This window comes from Tasmannia lanceolata, unplaced genomic scaffold (assembly GCF_043159265.1).
Source record: "Tasmannia lanceolata isolate RefF3 unplaced genomic scaffold, GAP_Taslan_0.1 ptg000006l, whole genome shotgun sequence".
In the NCBI taxonomy this organism is placed as follows: domain Eukaryota; kingdom Viridiplantae; phylum Streptophyta; class Magnoliopsida; order Canellales; family Winteraceae; genus Tasmannia; species Tasmannia lanceolata.
Genome location: NW_027518683.1, coordinates 44,858,732 through 44,873,113, shown reverse-complemented (window position 1 = coordinate 44,873,113; position 14,382 = coordinate 44,858,732). Strand labels below are relative to the sequence as shown.

The window sequence follows — 14,382 nt, the reverse complement described above, 5'->3', positions numbered from 1 at the left end:
TTTTCGTGAAAATACACATACACAAGTAAAAAAAGAATAATGGATCTCACCTATATGGATTATATCTAAACCATTCATTTGTTAGCCCTTGTGTAGATAGGCTTTGTCTCAAAAAAATTCACTCTAGTTGTTCAATTTTTGTTGGTTTTTAGTTTTGAACTTTCTAAACCGCCCATTTTATGCCAAATATATTGATGGTTTATGACCATCCTATGAAAAAGATTTTTGGGACATGGTCTATCTATTGCAAGATTAATAAAAGAATTTCTTAGATTAACTAATTGGTGGGCCTTACTATACATTTTTTTTGCACGTGTTTTTTCTCCACAAAAGTACATAATTTAAAATCTCTTACTACAGAAGGACTCTTCGGAAGACCCATCTAATTCTCCCAACTATTCTACAAGTTAAATTCTAGGCAAATATTTGTCTCCTCCGTATTGACTACTTATACCACTAATCTACAAGGTAACTACCTGTATCCAAACAGAGCCTAAACCTAGAGTGAATGGAATTTCTAAAATTTGACTAATCCACATGAATTAGGGTAAGCCTATCTTTTCTTTTGAGTGTGGGGAGTCGGCCTGACAAATTTGACTAGTCCCCATATTGTGTGAATGAAATCCCAATCCCAAAACAGGGATAGCAAAAACCTATCCTCCTTTTCCACCTGATTTTTTGAATTACCTGAACTATCCATTTTACACCAAATATATTGGAGGGTTAAGATCATCTTGTGAAGAAGATTTTTGGGATAGTCACAGTTGAATGTATTAGATATACAAATAGGTGGTGGACCTTATGTTACTTTTTTTCCGCATGTATTTCCAAGAAAATACATGTTAAAATCATCATTTACATAAGTTTTGGGGCCGTGATAAATTCACCCCTTCTATGATGAATGCACCTCGTATTTTTCAAAATGTGAGTCCCTCATTAGATGGGAGGGTTAGAACCATCCTATGGGAATGATTTTTGGGGCACAACCTATTTACATTGTGGCCCATCAAATACACAGTTTGGATCAACCTATAGTGTGGACTGTACAGTCCATTTTTGAAAAATACGGGGTGAATCCATCCTAAAATGTGGTGAATTTATCACTAGTTTTTCTGTGAAACAAGTGATGTCCAATCTCTGTCAAGGTCAACTAATTTTTGGGTCCTTCAAACGGATATTTACTTAAAATCGAGACCGTTGATCTTTTATACCATTATTATGTAATCTACAATCCGACAATCGAGATAATTATTGTACATGAGTTCTAACTTCTAAGGTAGTTATTATGTATTGAAAATGAAAGAGTCCTTGTATGTTTTCTAGGGTCCTTTATGCCGGGTTAATTCTCGAAGAGTCCTTGCACTTATGGGACTACAATTGTGTTTAATGTGGTTAGCTATTTTAGGAAGTGGCTTGTGTCTATAAGTATGTATTATCTGTGTAGAGATTGAATGGAAAAGGTAAAAGAAGAAAGTTAAAGGCTGAAACAAGAGAAAAGAAGAAGAGTACTAGAGATTTAGAGAATGGAGAAGAACACCAAGTTTATGGGAAATGGGAGATCAAAGCTAAGGCTTATTCAATGGAGGGTTCAGATCAATCAAAGGTGGGACCCACAATGCCATGGAGGACATATCCATGTTAGGTGAAGACCTTACCTAACATCGTTTTCTTTTTTGTTTGTTGATTAAACTATGTAATAAACCATTAAAGCAAAGCATTAGGTGAAAGTATAAAAAACAGAGACTTTCATTAGACGGAAGAGTAAGAGAGTATTCTAATTTCTATACATTGAGGCGGCCCAAAAAAACGAAAAGAGTTTATTATATGGTGTGCCAGCCAAACAACACGTAATCCGTCCAACATACCTAAGGTAGACACCTTGTGAGACTTTTTCTCTCCTTTTTTTTTTTTATTCCTTTCGGTGTATTGCCTTTCAAAAAGTCAATTAAACCTTTTAATTGACATTATCTGCGTGTCTTGTTGTTTGATTGCTTTGAATTGGTTCTGCACCTGCTATCCTATTGCATTACTGCATTCAGAAAGGCCATCTCTTGCAAGAAGAAGAAACACAAAGCAGGTGCACACACATTTCTAATTGATATTCCTTCCACCATTCATTTGTTAGCCCTTGTGTAGATAGGCCACGTCTCAAAAATTCTCACTCTAGTTGTTGAATTTATGTTGGGACATGGTCTATCTATTGCGAGATCAATAAAAGAATTTCTTAGGTTAACTAGTAGGTGGGCCATACTATACATTTTTTAGCACAAGTTTTTTTTTTTGAACAAAAAAGTACATAATTTAAAATCTTTTACTACAAACGGACTGTTCGGAAGACCATGTAATTTCCCCACTATTCTACAAGTTAAATCCTAGGCAAATGTTTGTCTCCTCCGTATTGACTACTCATACCACTAATCTACAAGGTAACTACCTGTATCCAGACAGAGCCTAAACCTATAGTGAATGGAATTTCTAAAATTTGACTAATCGGCATGAATTAGGGAAAACCTATCTTTACTTTGAGTGGGTGAGTCGGCCTGATAAATTTAACTAGTCCCCATATTGTGAGAATGAAATCCCTATCCCAAATAGAGATGGGAAAAACCTATCCTTCTTTTCCGTGTGATTCTTTGAATTACCTGAACCATCCATTTTACACCAAATATATTGGAGGGTTAAGATCATCTTGTGAAGAAGATTTTTGGGGTAGTGTCTAATCCACACAGTTGAATGTATTGGATATACAAATAGGTGGTGGACCTTATGTTACGTTTTTTCCGCATGTATTTCCAAGAAAATGCATGTTAAAATTATCTATTACGTAAGTTTTGGGGTCGTGATAAATTCACCCCTTCTATGATGAATGCACCTCGTATTTTTCAAAATGTGAGTCCCTCATTAGATGGGAGGGTTAGAACCATCCTATGGGAATGATTTTTGGGGCACAACCTATTTACAATGTGGCCCATCAAATGGGCGGTTTGGATCAACCTATAGTGTGAACTGTACAGTCCATTTTTGAAAAATACGGGTGAATCCATCCTAAAATGTGGTGAATTTATCATTAGTTTTTCTATGAAACAAAGTGGTGGCCAATCACTGTCAAGGTCAAACACTTAATTTTTGGGTCCTTCAAACGGATATTTACTTAAAATCGAGACCGTTGATCTTTTATACCATTATGATGTAATCTACAATCCGACAAATTTGACTAAACTTGGTTCTTCTTCTTCTCTCTCTCACTGCTCTCTCTCTCTCTCACTGTAGACAAACATCTTGGGATTTTCTTGTTTCCTTAAGAGAAAGTATGGCAGAAATGGTACAAATGTTTGTATCCTCTGTTCTTGGTGCACTGTTTGGCAATCTGACGGAATCGGCAATACAAGAAATGAAATCAATATGGGGTGTTGGTGTTGAGGAGGAGGTGGAAAAGTTAGAGAGGAAAGTGAAATTAATTCAAGGCGTGATTGAAGATGCTGAGGAAAAGCAATTTCACTCTAAGGCTGTTGGAAGTTGGCTTCGAGAACTCAAGAATATCGCCTACGACGCTAATGACATATTGGACGATGTTGCTTCGGAAGCTCAATCAAGCAAGAGACAGAAGGTAGGGGCTGTTCGGTACATCTCCTCTATTTTCCAGTACGAACGTGGCATAGCACGTGAGATAAGGGAGATTAGTGGAAGGTTAGATGTGATTGTAAAGGAAGGACATGACCTCCATCTCGAAATTAGAAGAGATGGAGGGAGGGGTTCCCAAATCGAGCAGGAGCGACGGGAAACTAGCTCTTTCGTAGACGAATCTGATGTTATTGGTAGACAAGTCGACAAAGACAAAATCATACAATTGTTGGTTTCAGATGATGATGATAAATTGTACTCTGTTATTTCCATAGTTGGCATGGGTGGGGTTGGGAAGACTACTCTTGCTCAATTCGTCTACAACGATCAGAGGGTCAAGACGCATTTTGAGCTCAGAGTGTGGGCTTGTGTGTCTGATGATTTTAATGTGTTGAGAATAACAAATGCACTTGTTGAATCTGCAAGTGGAAGCAAGTGCGATCTCTCATACCTGGATGCCGCTCAACATCACCTCGAAGAGAAACTCAACGGTCAGAAATTTTTAATTGTTCTCGATGACGTGTGGGGTGAAAATCAAATTCATACTCATTGGGACACTCTACGAGTTCCCTTTGGAGTTGGAGCGAAAGGAAGTAAAATTATCATTACTACACGAGATGAAGGGGTTGCAAGGATGTTGGGCAAAATTCCTTCCCACCATTTGAAGGTTTTACCAGATGCTGATTGTTGGGAATTGTTTACTGGGCGTGCTTTTGCGGGAGGGATTTCAAATGCCTTTCCGGAACTGGAGGAAATCGGTAGGCAAATTGTGAAAAAATGCAAAGGCCTGCCTTTGGCAGTAAAGACATTGGGGGGGATCTTGTCTTATAAAAGGACTGTGAGCGAGTGGGAAAGGATTTTGACAAGCGAAATATGGAAGGGTGATGATAATAAAATTTTGCCAGCATTGAGATTGAGCTATTGTCACCTGCCACCCAGTCAAAAGCATTGTTTTGCCTATTGTGCCAAATTTCCTAAAGATCATTGGTTTAAGAAAGATGAGTTGGTCCGACAATGGATGCCTACGGGCTTCATTCAACCCAAACGAAGCACACTCCTAGAAGACATAGGTGGGGAGATATTTGATGATTTATTACTAAAGTCTTTCTTTCAATATTCTCACCATGTCTTCTTTCTGAAGACTTCAATATACGTGATGCATGATTTAATGCATGATCTAGCAGAATCTGTCTCAGGGGATGAATGTTGGAGAATGGAAGACGGTATGCCACGAAGCATCCCTGAAATGGCACGTCATTTATCATGGACTGACGGCAAAGAGGGTTCAATGTCTTTGGAGGCCTTGAGCAAATTTAAGAGATTGTGCACTTTACGACTGTGGGCTCCATCTTCCATTGACAACCAGATTCTCAATGATGCATTGATGGAGTTGAGATGCCTGCGTGTATTGGATTTGAGTAATTCTAAAATTGACAAGTTGCCGGATTCGATTAGCCATTTGAAACATCTACGCTACCCTGACCTCTTTGGCACGAAGATAGAGAGGCTGCCTGAATCAGTAACTAGTCTCTGTAATTTGCAAACGCTAGGTCTGAATTATTGTTCGAAACTTATAGGGCTACCCAAAGGTATCACGAATCTAGTTAATCTACGGCATATTGTTTCAGAGTTAATTCCTTTGCCAGGAATTGGAAAATTAACTTCGCTCCAAACATTGCCGCATTTCACGGTGTCCGAAGAGAGTGGTTGTCAGATAGGAGAGTTGAATAACCGGAGTAACATTAAAGGAAGACTTGACATTTCGGGTCTCGAGTATGTGCAAAACATAGAGGAGGCGAAAGAAGCCAACTTGAAAGATAAGAAATACTTTAATGAGTTGAGTTTGGAATGGGGCCGAGATGACAGTTCACAAGATGGAAGAGTCAATGATGATGGGATATTGGAAGGCCTCCAACCCCATGCCGACCCCAAATATTACATATAAAATCCTACGGCGGTGTCAGTTTTCCAAGTTGGATGTCACATCTCTCCAATCTGACTTGCATTACCGTTGAGGATTGTAGAAATTGCGAACATCTCTTTCCTCTTGATTGCCAGCTACCTTCTCTTTGTAAGCTCACCTTACAGAACTGCCCCAAGCTGCAGGAATTGCCCGCTGACCTTCCTGCCGTCACAGAGTTACTTATAAATGGTTGCGGAGAATTGAGTGCCCTTCCGAGGATCCCATCTGTTTGTGACTTAAAACTTTTTAGATGTGGCGTGAAGATCAAGCTTGACAACGCCTTGCTTTACCTCTCTTGAGAGGTTAAGCATAAAAAGGTGTGATCAGTTGGAGTGTTGTCTCGAGGAGGTCTCTTTGCAAGATCTAACCTCTCTTCAACATTTGCAAATCTCTAACTGCCCACGACTAAAGTCCTTGGGATATGGAGAGGGGGGGCTTCCCACCACGCTCAAATCTCTAAAAATTGACGGATGTCCTAATCTCAAGTCCATGCCGACTCGGCTGGAAAACCTCACCTCCCTTGTAGAGTTATCCATTGCCACTCAACTCCCGCTTTTGTCAGAAGAGTCAGTGCTGCCCATGACAATTCAAGACCTTCAAATATTTTCATGTGACAATCTCATGTCCTTGCCCAAGGGGATGCAAAGCCTCACCTCTCTCAAAAATTTGGTAATCCGTGAATGTCCTCAACTCCATTCCCTTTTTCCAGATGATGAAAATAATGACTATGGACTGCCCACCACGCTCAATATTCTAAAAATCTATACTTGTCAAAATCTCAAGTCCTTGCCCAAGGGGATGCAAAGCCTCACCTCTCTCACAAATTTGATAATCGATAGTTGTCCTCAACTCTTCTCGTTGTTCCCTGATGATAACAACAATGAGTATGGGCTGCCCGCCACTCTTGTCCATCTTTCCGTCGACAGTTGCGAAAATCTCAAGTCCTTACCCAATGGGATGCAAAACCTCACATCCCTCAATGATTTACGTATTAGAAACTGTCCCGAAATATCATCCTTGCCAGAAGATGGCCTCCCCACTACACTTAAAAGTTTGTATATTGTTGGATGTCCTAAATTAAAGGAATCATGTCAAGAGAACGACGGCCAAGATTGGCCCAAGATACAACACATCCCCCGATTTAGCTGCTGGTAATCGTCATCTAGACAAAGGGGCGTCCTCTTTCCCCGTTTAAACATTTTCTACCATTGCATTAATATTATTATTATTTTAATCTTCATGATTTTAAGAAAAATTAAAGAAACTAAGCCAAGGAGGGTCCTTCTGTACAAAACATGGCAGATGTAGAAACATGAACGGAGGATTTTAAGAATCAGAGCGAGAGCTGAATCGATGGAATTTGGTGGTGGAAAGAGATTCTAGAATGTAGATGGGATTAAAGGATAGATTGTTGGATTACTCTCAGTTCCTCTACCTTGCCATCCACAACCAAGACAGGTAAACAAAGATAAGTATTTCTTTCATTTTCATTGACACAAAATTGGAGCATGTCTGTCTGCTTTTTTTGTATGATTCTTCATGTTTTTTATTTTGTAATATACCAAAGATTTACTATTTACAAAATTAAAGGATTCATAAATGCTTATAAATGGTGTTTGGCAACATGGATCCAATGGGCGCGCCCTTGTGCTTGTTTTTTTGCTAGCATGCCTCATTTTGAGATGGGTGCCCTTATCAAAACTCATGCCCTTGTCAAAACAAGGCTTAAAGATGTCTATCTATTACTATGAGCGGCCTTACCCAAAGGGGGGTGATGAAAACATCCAATCTTTAGATTAGAGTTTCAGTTAGGATGAGATACTAATAGATTTCGTTTAGACTTTCTATGTTGGTTGAGATAAGAATCTTATTCAATAGTAAATGTATAGGGTGGATCTAAGCTTTTTGAGAACTTTCCTCCAATTATCGTATCTTATAATAATTTCGAACTAGATTATGGCCTTTCTAAAACAAATTGTGTGAGAGAGGGAGAGATCTTAGGAGAACTTCATGCATCTAAATTTTAGAGGCGTAGGTTGGTTTCCTTCCTAAATTTTGTTAGAAATGGGTTCGGATTTGTTGTTAGGATTTTAATAGAACGAGATATCCTATTGGATCCTATATATTTAGGAAGAGAGAAAGTGGACAAAGATTTCCATGTATACATTTAGGAAGCTTCTTTGGTTAATCAATTACATGTGATTTTTTAGATTGAGAAATTAAAAACATTAGGAAGTCTCTTAAAATGTCATGACTTGCAAGGGAGAAGGTTTGGTAGATTTTTGAGGAGCTTAAGGGATTGATTAGAAAAATTATTTAGGAATTTTCTTTTGAATTGTTGAGAGAGAGAGAGAGAGAGAGAGTATTCTAATTGGTCTAGAGCGATTGAGAGAAATTTTCAATACAAATGTTCAAATGGATGCGTAATAGCCATTTAAGGCAGCAGAGAGAGCAGTAGTCATGAATAGAGTTAAAGTACAATACTTAAAGCTTCATACCACAACATGCAGAGAAAATGTTCCCCTGACGATTTTATATGATTTCCACCACCTGATTTTTTTAAAAATTTTGGGGAAACTTCCTTTCGAAGGGACGTCCAGGTGACAGAGAGAGAAGAGATGAAAAAAAAAAAAAGAGAGAGAAGGGGGAGAAAGAAAGAGAGAGAAGATAAAGAAGATGAATACTGTTCTTTTAATGGTGGAAGAACAGATGTCTATACATCTGTGACAATTAAAAATGTTGATATTATAAAATAAATGCTTTGATAAAAGAATTGGGGCATATATCCAAAAGAAAAATTGAAACTTGCGTAAATCTTAAAAACCTGAAAGGGTCCTACACGGTTGATCATGGACTGAGAGGTCGATCGTCCAGGTTCTATTATTTGGGTACAATCGATCGTTTATTCGAATTTTAGGATAAGTGGCGCCTTGACACATTTTGGTGACATATTTCAAGGGAACATTATTGTAGACACCCCTATTTTGCTCCGCTTTATCCAACAAAGGCATTTGTTAGTTCTCCTCATTTTAAGTCCGTTCCCTATGTTTTCCTGTCGTTTTCCATTGTTTTCCATCAATTTCCATTTCATTTCCATCCATTTTCTCTAGGGGTATTTTTAGTGAAAAATTCAAATTCCAAAGGGCTAGTATTTCGGTCAATTTGACTACGGGATGACTTAATTTCAAAAATTTCGGTTTCTACTGGGTCCATTATCATTTTAAAATTCGGAATTTTAAGTTGAGCCCACTAATATTAAAAGATTTTGAAATTTGTAGGAATATCTATTCTGATAGTGGAGCCCTCTAACATTTTCAAAGTTTATATATTAAATGAAAGAAAATCGAATTTTATGGAGTTCGGCTAACTTTTGTGTCTGCTTGGGAAAAGATAAAAACCATATTTTTTAGGGTTCAAGCTTCAGTACTAATTAGAAAAGAAAACGTTTTATATAGAATCTCAATTCGCATACTTTTTTGTGGGACCCACTTTGGGTTTATCCCATCCCAATAGGAATTAAACCCACATGGCCGGAGGTAAGTTCCTCAAATTAAATAAAGTCTAACAACATGGTCTATCTATTGCAAGATTAATAAAAGAATTTCTTAGATTAACTCCTAGGTGAGCCATACTATACATTTTTTTAGAACATGTTTTTTTTTCCACAAAAAAATACATAATTTAAAATCTCTTACTACAAAAGGACTGTTCAGAAGACCATCTAATTCTCCCCACTATTCTACAAGTAAAATCCTAGGCAAATGTTTGTCTCCTCCGTATTGACTACTCATACCACTAATCTACAAGGTAACTACCTGTATACAAACAGAGCCTAAAACTAAAGTGAATGGAATTTCTAAAATTTGACTAATATGCATGAATTTAGGAAAACCTATCTTTACTTTGAGTGGGTGAGTCGGCCTGACAAATTGGACTAGTCTCATATTGTGAGTAGGGCTACAAACGAGCCGAGCCAAACATTGGGGTGTTTGTGCCCCTTTTCATTTCTTGGAAAAAAAATTTCCTTCCGTCCAATAGGGCACAACTTAAATTCTTAGGCGGCAAACTTAAATTGTTAGGAAGGTGGGGGGAAATCAAACTTTTGGAGGTGGAAAAATTATTCTTAGAAAAACTCTTTCCGGAAAAGGCGACTGACATTTTGGAATCCTACAGGCTTAGTGAGTGAGTGTGTGTGTATCTAGTACTATATAGTAGAAGAGAAAATAAGAGAATTTTTTGTGGAATTACTCATCACTTTTTTTGACTTTTTTTAACAAATGCACCCATTCAACACACATATTTTCAATCCTACCCCCTCCTTTATGCTCTTTAACAAAGGCGCCCATTAAAGCCACAGAATTTCAATCCTACCCCCCTCATCTATGCTTTTTTAATAAAAAAATCTATGGGGTGATCTTAACCATCCGATTTAAGAGGAACAACATATTATGGAAACCTCTATAAGATTGGAAGGCTAGGATCAACCTATGGAAATGATTTTTGGGGCACAACCTATTTATGTTGTGTTCCATCACATGGACGGTTTGGATCAACTTGTGATGTGGTCCGTACAGTTCATTGTCTGCCCGTGCATCGCACGGGGTTTTTTACTAGAATATATATATATATATATATATATATATATATATAATCTGAGCTTTAAAGCTCGGCTCGGCTTTATGAACCGAGCCTAAAAAAGTTCATGAGATTGTCCAAGCCGAACTATACAAAGCTCGTTTATTTGACGTGCCTAATTTTTAGGCTTGGGCTCGGGCTCGCCTCGTTTAGTAAACGAATGAGCCCGAGCCAAGCTTTTAATGAGCCGAACCCAAACATGCATGTTCGTGATCCGGCTCGGTTAATTTGCAGCCCCAATTGTGACAATGAAATCCCTATCCCAAATAGGGATGGGAAAAACCTATCCTTCTTTTCCGAGTGATTTTTTGAATTACCTAAACCATCCATTTTACACCAAATATATTGGAGGATTAAGCTCATCTTGTTAAGAAGATTTTTGGGATAGTGTCTAATCCACACAGTTGAATGTCTTAGATCATACAAATAGGTGGTTGCCTTAGTGTACTTTTCTTTCGGATGTATTTCCAAGAAACTGCATGTTAAAATCTTCTATTACATAAGGTTTTAGGCGGTGATAAATTCACCGCCTTCTATGATGAAATCACCTTGTATTTTTCAAAATGGATGGTACAGCCCACACCATAGGATGATCCAAACCGTCCATTTGATGGGCCACAACGTAAATAGGTTGTGCCCCAAAAATTATTTCCATAGGATGATCCCAACCATCCTATCTATAGAAGTTTCCATAATGTGAGTCCCTCTTTGGATTGGAGGGTTAGAATCATCCTATTGTAATGAATTTTGGGGCACAACCTACTTATGTTGTAGCCCATCAAATGGACGGTTTGGATCATCCTATGGTGTGGGCTGTACAATCCATTTTGAAAAAATAGGGGGTGAATATTGTAATAGAACGGGGTGAATTTATCAACTGCAAGGATCAATAGATGAATGTCTTATGCCATACGAATAGGTGGGCCACTATCTGTTTTTTCCCATCTACTTTGGTCTATGATAGTTTCACCCCATGCAGTACGCGTTCGCCCCCTGTAAACGAGATTTGACGTCAAAAAAAGCGTTAAAGTTTTTTTTTTTGAAATGGTAATATTACAAATGATGGAAAATCAGGAGACCGAGATGAAACTCCCATATTTACGAAAGAATACAATAAGACAAATGAGTCGAAAGATACAATCAATGGCACACCACTCCTCAAGGAGGAAGATGGTCAGACCACCTAATAGGACCACCAGATACACCGCGCTTGGCAAGCGCATCCACCTTACCATTTGCCGATCTTCTGACATGTTGATATCCAATAGAAGACCCCGAAGTTATATCACCAATCTCATAAAAAATGGAAAGAAATCTCCACGGAGAAGCCGCCCTACCTTTCAGCCAACGAATCACATTTAACGAATCCCCTTCAACAATGGTCTGATCCAACAAACTTCTATCAATATGTAAAATGCCAAAATGTGCAGCCCTCACTTCAGCTTCAAAGGCATCACAGACACCTATAGAGCCGTAGTATGCCCACACTACTCCCCCCTCTTCGTTATGACACACCCCTCCCACCCCAGCCGGACCTGGATTGCCGAAGCTCGCTCCATCGAAGTTAACCTTAAGCATATTTTGAGGAGGTGACTCCCACCTTCGCGAAACAAGAGCTCTCCGATCAACACTAAAACAAACCTCCCTCCAACCTTCCCAAAGATCATAAGCCGATACAAACCGGAAAGAAGGAAGACATCTCACCAAAGATATAACTAAAGTGACAATCTTCAAGTAGATCCAATGAGGGTTCTTAGCTTTCCCCTCAAAGATCCTAGAATTCCTCTCCTTCCAAATAAACCACCACGTAGCGAGTAAACAAAAATTCCACAAAGTTTTCCCCTTTTCCTTCAAAGGAACTCCTCTCCACTGATGTAATAATGACGGAATAGACTTTGGGAAAACCCAACAAATTCCAAATCTCATGAAAATGAAACGCCAAATGAGCCGAGTAAAAGAACAATGCATAAACAAATGATCCACAGATTCCCTTCTTGCAGGCATAGCGGGCAATGATTGATAAGACACATACCACGATTTCTCAGAAAATTGATAGTTTGCATTCTATCACGACAAATTGCCCAACCAAAGATACAAACTCTAGGCAGGAATTTAAATTTCCATACCTATGCCGAATACGAAGGGTTAGAAATGGGCAATAAACTCTTATAGAAAGATTTGACCGAGAAAGACCCATAAGGTTCCTCAGTCCAAAGCCTTTTATCCTCTCCATTCCTCTTAATATAACATCCCTCAAGAAGGACCCGCAAGCTAGAGGCCAATTCCACCTCCCACTCAAAAAAAGATCTTCTAAACCCTGGATTCCACACAAGGACACTATCATTATGCTCAAAGCAATCGCAAACAAAGGCCTCCTTATTAGAAGCCATGCTAAATAATCTCGGGAATCTACATTTAAAGGACACATCACCGCACCACACATCATGCCAGAACAAAATTCTATCACCCCTATAGACTCTAAATCTAACTTTTGACATGAAAAGAGATCACATTTTTAAGATATCTCTCCATACCAACAGCCCTTCTTTCGCAAACGAGTCCATGGATTCCCATCTCCCCCTATCGCATCCATACTTGCTACTAATGACCTTAACCCACCACCTATCATGCTCCTCCCCAAATCTCCATAACCATTTGCCCAAAAGCGCATGGTTGAGTTCTTTAACTCTCCTGATGCCCAACCCGCCCATGTTGATGGGGACACAAACATCTTCCCATTTGACCAAAGCAATCCCTTTCTTTTCCTTATTCCCACCCCACAAGAATCTCCCCTGAATCTGTTCAATTCGCAGAGAGACACTCACAGGGCATTTAAATAAAGACATGAAGTAAATGAGTATGTTGGACAGTACAGCCTTCACCAACACAAGCCTACCACCACGAGATACTAGATTCCTTTTCCATGAGCCCAATCTTCTCTCAATCCGCTCAACTATAGGATCCCACAAGTCTTTATTCGGTCTGCTCACCTCCAACGGAAGACCCAAATACGAGGAAGGGAGTGATTCCAACTGACACCCCAGGATCAAAGCTATCTCCTGGGCCCTCTCCTCAGAAATATTCAAGGCAAATATTTTAGACTTGTGGAAATTAGATTTTTGACCCGAAATGAGCTCATAACATCTCAGAATGGCTTTTAAGTTCCGCACTTGACCAGACTCTGGCTCATAAAACAATAAAGTATCATCAGCAAATTGCAAATGAGAGACCTCCACCTCATCTAGACCGATCCTAAAACCTCTAAAAAGATCAAGACCACTCCCCAACGCCAATAACCTACTAAGGATTTCCACAACTATGACAAATAAGAAAGGGGATAATGGATCTCCCTGTCTAAGCCCTCGAGATGACTTAAAGAATCCCTTTGGAGATCTATTTATAAGGATAGAAAACCAAGCAGAGGAAACACAACTCTTCATCCATGAACGCCATAGACATCCAAAGCCCATTCTCTCTAAAGAGAAATTCAGGCATCCCCAATCCACTCTATCATAAACTTTCTCCATGTCCAATTTACAAAGAATGCCTTTCTTTCAAAGTTTTCTATACGAGTCAATGGCCTCATTCGCAATCAAAGAACAGTCTAAAAAAACGTTTAAGTTGCCCTCTAGCCTCTAGTGTTAACATTATAAGGGGGCGAATGCCTACTGTAGAGGGGATGAAAACATCATCTCCCGTGTACTTTTTTCCGTCCTATCTATAGAAGTTTCCATAATGTGAGTCCCTCTTTAGATCCATGGATTAGAATCATCCTATTGTAATGAGTTTTGGGGCACAACCTATATGTTGTATCCCATCAAATGGACGGTTTGATATATATGGTAAAACCATACCATGAAATTTATTTTTGTGTGCTTGAAAATGATATATATGTAAAATGAAGACCGTTGATCTTTTATATCATTATGATGATCGTTGCCCCATGGCACGTAAAGACATTTCTTTCCTTCGGGGAACAATAAATGAGGCATCATAGATGAAGGGCTGAGATTATCAGATTGATTTGGCCAGCCTAATAGGCTTCAGGAGCTTCGTTATTGTCGATGCTTCATTATTTGCTCCGTCTCCACTATATACAGCGAGAGATCTGGTTCGTTCTTGGGATTTTCTTGTTTAATGTCCAGAGAAGAGGAAAAGAAGGT

General features: G+C 38.9%; 1 pseudogene; it reads left to right on the top strand.

Moving 5' to 3' along the window:
* The first annotated feature begins 3,264 nt into the window (after positions 1 to 3,264).
* LOC143878633 (putative disease resistance protein RGA3 pseudogene) lies at positions 3,265 to 5,996 on the top strand (annotated as a pseudogene).
* The last annotated feature ends 8,386 nt before the right edge of the window (positions 5,997 to 14,382 follow it).